Genomic DNA, 6000 nt, shown 5'->3' with positions numbered 1-6000 from the left:
TGTCTAACCTCTCTTAAGACTTCCTAAAAGTCAAAGTTAAAAATCTCTGCCTACATCTTATTCATCACCTCTATCTGCAGGCAGCCTGGGAAATATGGTCTTTTATCTGGGCACGTTGCCAGACAAAGACTGAGTGGGAAACTAGCAGTCTTTGCTTCCCCAAGAAAGTCTCAAAGGTGATTAGAGGTAGTCACAGGTCTGGTTGGGTGACCACTGGCTCTCTTTCTGCTCCCCGCTTCGTTCCTCTCCCAAGTCAACTTTATACGGTTTCACTTAAGGTCAAGGAAGCCTCGGTGGGAGAGACGAGCACAGGTGCCTGAGGACCACCTTTCTGAAACATCTGGAAGGTGGTCATGGGTCCCTCGAGAAGCTTCCTAGAGAATAACAAAAATAGTGAATATTTATCGAGCATTTGCCTCTGCCAGTCACTGCGTGGCATCTCCACTCTCTCACCTCATTCTCACAACCACTCCATGAGGTGGGCACAGTTGTCCCCAGCCTGCAAACGAGGAAACCAAGCGTTAGTGGCAGTAGGTACTTTGTCCGGTCACAGTTAGTAATGGGAAGCCAGGATGGAAACCTGGGTCTGTCTGATTCCTGGGCCAAAGTCCTTAACCAACACGCTGCAGCCACGCTGTCCCATACAGTGGTCACTGGCCACAAGTAGCTATGGACATTTAGATTTAAATTAATTAAAATAAAATTGCCGTTCCTCAGTCCCACTAGCCACATTTCAAGTGCTCAATAGCCACCATATTAAATAGTGAAGATACAGAACATTTTCAACATCACAGGAAGTTCTATTGGACAGAGCCATGCTAGAGGAATGGGTCGTTTCTGACTTCCATTCCCCATCGTAGATGAGATGAAGAGATATTCTCTTCCTTTCTCCTGCTTCCTTTCCTGTTTTCCACTTGCCCTGTCTTGTTACACTATACAGCCCAGCCACTCAAAGAGATGGAAGAAATTCTGAAAAAGAAAATACCCGATAAAGTTGGAAAAGCAGCAGCTTGTGATATTTCTGCTGCTACAGGGCTTAACTTCGGGGCAGGGTAGCCACTGGGAGGGGCAGAGCCGGCTTGGCCTCGAGGACGCTCCCTGGAGTTTGCAGCCGGCTCGGCTCACAGGGGACCGCTAGACTGGGATGCGTTCCGGAACACTAAGCTGGAGCTCCCTTACCTTTTAATTCCTTTCTTTAGCTTTTATTCTCTCCTTTTCCCATTTTGACACATGCCAAATGTGTTTCAGTTTAAACCTGCTCTTTTAAAAGGTTGCAAGACTCCCAGCTGCTGTGAAGTCAGATTTTCAAGAACACATTTGCATCTTTTCTCAGTTGCTGCCTTAATTACACATAATAAAGGTATTTAGTTATAGAAGAATAGCTGATGAGCCTGAACTATAATACAAAGGTCTTGCCAAAAGCCATTTCCTTTGTCAAGAGAGAACTTGCTCAAATACAGCAGGAAGCCGTGATTCATTCTTACGCCACAAGTGTTACTACAAGAAATTCAGTTTAGTGGGAGTGGCTGTCACACAAACTTTAAGCAGTGACAGAGTTCTCAGCCACGTTGTGCAAGCAGCACCAATGTCTTAAACAGGAATATGTGACAAGAGAAGACCAGCATCATTTGTGACTGGTTTAGGAGGGTCAGCAAATTTTGTTTGCAGGCTGACTACTTGTTTTTATAAATAAAGCTTTATTGGAGCACAGCCACGCTCATTCATTTACATGTTGTTTATGGCTGTTTTCACGCTACAACAGCAGAGTTTAGTTGCAGCAGACGCTGTATGGCCTGTAAAGCCTAAAATACTTTATGACCCTTTACCAGCCCTCTGCCTAGAAAGCAGGAGTTATAGCTCTGAGGTGTCAGGCCTGTCCCATTCGGGTAACTCTCTGGGAGGGCTCGCACTGACCCTGCCCTCACACCTGGTCCAGGACACCATCATCTCATCCCTGCATGACTTCTCCAGCCTCCTTCCTGCCCACCTGGTCCCCCCTTGTCCCCCTGCAGTCTATTGTCCATGCTGCAGCCAGAGGGCACCTTTGAAAGAAGCCATTTCATGTCTCTGCCTTGCTCAGAATCCTCCAAGGGCTTCCATTTCAAGGAGAGTAAAATCTGAAGTCCTTAAAGTGACCCACAGGGCCCTACATCATCTGCCTACCACCCTCCATGTTACCTCACTGACCTGTTTGCTCCATCTGGCTCTCTCTGCCCCAGCCACATCAGCTTCCTCCCTGAGTCTTGAACTGCCAGGCACAGTCCCCACTCACAGGCAGAGGTGGCTGCCTGGCCCCCAAAAATGCCCATCCACAGAGCGGCCTTGCTGCTGGGAGGCAGCCGCCCAGTCAGACCCTTGGTATTGGGATGTGGCCTCATGACTGGTTCTCACCAATGGAACACAAGAGGAAGCAATGCTTGTCACTTCCGGCTGGGGGGTGTGGGTCTTAGGAGCCGTCTGCGCCTTCTTTACTCTCCATCTCCCCCTCCCCATCTTAATGGGAAGGTCTTTGAGACTCTTGGAAATGCAAAAGCCACCAATAGAAGGCATTTAAGTCTCTGGGTCCAAAAGAAGACTGCCACCCATCCACCAGCAACCTACCACTGGCCTGGGGCCTGAGTGAGAAATCGACATTTACGGTGCCATGTTTCTACTGCGAAGCTGGGGAATCGTTGGGCAGTTAGCGTGAGCCTAACTAACTCAGGAACTTTGAACTTGCTGTTCCCCCTTCGTGGAATGCTCTTCCCCAAACATCTGCGTGCCTTGTCATTTTCTTCAGGTCTCTGTTCACCTGCCGTCTTATCTGAGATGCTTTCCCAAATGACTCTAAATAGAAGAGCAAATCCCTTGCTAGCCCAGCACTATCCGCCTGGGACTGTCACATTTGTCTTCACAGCACACATCACCTCCAGACATGGTCTTTATTGACCAGCTTATTATTCAGGCCAGAGTTATCTGCCATCTTTCTCACTCTACTAGAATGCAAGCTCCCATGTGGCCCCATCACTTAGCACAGTGTAGGGGTACAATACATGTTTGATGAATGAACGAACAATCCCAAGGATTGTCTTCCTAATTATACACACGAGGATTCATGGGGGAAACAATAAGGTTTGGAGTAGAAGGGGGGAGGGTGGGGAGAAGAAAGAATGATACATGTGGGATGATTCTTTTCACAATTTTTTTTTAAAGATTGGCACTGAGCTAACATCTGTTGCCAATCTTTTTTTTTCTTCTTCTCCCCAAAGCCCCCCAGTACATAGTTGTATACTCTAATTGTAGATCCTTCTAGTTCTGCTATGTGAGATACTGCCTCCCCATGGCTTGATAATCACTGCCAGATCCATGCTCAGGATCCGAACCGGCAAAACCCTGAGCCACCAAAGCCGAGAGCAAGAACTTAACTACTTGGCCACGGGGCCCGCCCCATCTTTTCGCAATTTTTAATATTATGTAAAGTATTATTTATGCCAGAGACAGTACATACACTAGACATGTGGAGCCCCCGAGAGAAGTCACGGGGGTGTGGGCCGCAGGTGGCAGCAGAGAACTGCTCTGTGACAGGGAGCCAAGGGTGCTCAGAAGCTCAGGGAATGGGCATCGAAATTAGCCTGAGGGGTTGGGCGAAGCTTGCCAAAGGAGGCAACACCCAGGAGAAACTGACTGGGAGAAGAAGCCAGAAGAAGTGTTCCTGGCATCAGGGAGACCAGGAGACATGCCGCGGCCCGGTGGTTTGAGGAGCCCTGAGCAGTCTGATGCGGCGTGAACTCGCGGGCAGGCAGGGAGTGGGGTAGAGGCGGGCAGAAAGGCCTGTGGGGCCCAGATCATGAACAGACTTGCTTGTTATGCTAAGAAGCTTGAACTGTATCCTGAAAGTGATGGGAACCAGGCAAGAGAGGGCCAAGCAGGAGAATGGCACAATCAGGAGTACATTTTATAAGGTTCTTTCTGGCAGCAGCCTGTAAACTGGATTGGCATGTGTGTGAGATTAGAGGCCAGATGAGGCAAATATATCGAGATGTGCGGGGTGGGCCAGGATCCCAGCCCTAACTCCTGGGAGACAACACAAGTCGCATGGCCTAGCTCTAGACGACGGGAGCCTGAGAAGCTGTTTCCACTTTCTTCCTCCCTGTGCCAGGCGAGGGGGTGGGTGCCATCTGGGTCTAGTTTCATAAAACTGTGGGCTCCAGGAGAAGGCACTGGTCTCAAGCAGTGGCATCTCTGAATCCACTGAGCTCTGCATTCTCTCACTATCCAGCAGGGCCCCTGCAGGGATGGTGGACCTTGATGAATCACTGCCACAAACCGGCGCCTACAAACATGCCAGGAGCCTTGGGATCCGGACGAAGGGAGGGCATTTGGGAGGCCCCAGTACTCAAGTCTGTCATGTTGTAACCTGAGTGTTTAGAGTCTGGGCATCTGAGGGGTAGCCAGAGAGGGGACATTTAGGGTGTCTAGGCGATGCAGTTGCATTTCAGATGAGTGGAGTTGGCATTCTCCAGTTAGGAGAGGCCAAGAAAGACAGGGGGATGTCAGCAATGGGTAGCTGTAGCCACCCAAATGTCAGCAGTAGATCTTCCAAGACCCTTGGTTTGCTCCCAGACACTTGGCACCATGCAACAGTGTCCACGTAGCAGCAGAACTCTGGATACTTTCATTTCCATCATCTCCCACGCTCACCAACCCATGGAGCACTTGCTGAGGGCTCCAGGAATGGGAGGAGAGTACAGTGGGGTGTCTCAGGGTGTGCTGAGCAGTGAGTGAACTCTAGAGGTCTGGCTTCCAGCAATGAGTCATGAAAGCTGGAAGAGGCTCAAGACAGCCATTGTTTCTCATATGGTTTGTGCTGTGGGAGAATCTTCTGCATTCAAGGAGCATAGAGAAGTTCCAAGGCTGGAGTGTGGACCACAGAAGGTGGGTGTGTGAGTGCGGTTGGAAGCAGAGCAAGCCATGTGGAGGATTTGACAGATGCCTGAAACAGAGGGTATTACTGCCCATGATTGGCTTTTCCAGGCTCTCTGTGGCTCTCGTTATACATGGCTGGCATGGAAGTTTGAGTTAGAAGCTTAGAAGGGCTAACAAGCCATCTAAGCATAGTGGGAGGAGGAGACTGGTCTCCATACAAAGTGGGTCACCTTTCGTCTCCAGCCATCTGTTTCCATGGGCCCCTGGGGTCCAGTGTCACTGGATCTTCTGACTCTAAGAAAGTGGAAGACCCAGATTCTTATGGGATATCTCCTTTATCAGTCAATTTGTCTAGGTTAGGTTGCAGTAACAAACAGCCCCAAAAAGCAGTGGCTCATAAGAGTAAAGATAACAGTAAATGTACAGAAAATGTTCATTTCTGTTCCTGTTATGTATTGGCGCCTATGGCTCTACTCTGTGTGCCTTTTTATTCCAGATCCAGGCTGAAGAGCAGACCCCATCCCGGACGTGCCCCCTCATGGCAGAAGGAAAAGAGAGCCCACAGACCCATGTGATTCTTCTTCAAGTATCTGCTCCCAGGTGGCACAGGTCACTCCTGCTCACACTCATCAGCCAAAGCAAGGACCCTGGCCAAGCCAGAGCGACCGAAAGAGGATAAACGCCCCCCAACCCCCAAATCTCACGGGGAGACATTGCTGCTCACATGGCCATTGGCGGGAGTGTGGTGAATAATTAGGGCAAGAGTATGATCTGCCATGCTCCCTCTTTTTAAATGTTGGCAGCGGAATCAAAAGTGTCATAAATGCTGGGCAGAGCCAAACAAAGCACAGGGAACCACGGCAGCCAATTTACAGCCTCTACTTTGTAGGGTCAGAGATGAAGTGAACAGTCCTGCTCTCTTCCTGAAACACAGATGCTGGCTCCGAATTCCCTGAGCTTAATAGTCCTTTCAGAAAGAGAAAAATCATTACTGTGCCTTAACATCATGGGTGAATCTATACCGGCTCCTAGCAATCACTATTTCCTTTCATAGATGCTCATAAATTTCCTTTTAAACAATTCATTCATAAACAT

Source organism: Equus asinus, chromosome 16 (genome assembly GCF_041296235.1).
Source record: "Equus asinus isolate D_3611 breed Donkey chromosome 16, EquAss-T2T_v2, whole genome shotgun sequence".
NCBI classification, from domain to species: domain Eukaryota; kingdom Metazoa; phylum Chordata; class Mammalia; order Perissodactyla; family Equidae; genus Equus; species Equus asinus.
The sequence above is the reverse complement of the archived record's forward strand: the minus strand, read 5'-3'. Positions refer to the sequence as shown.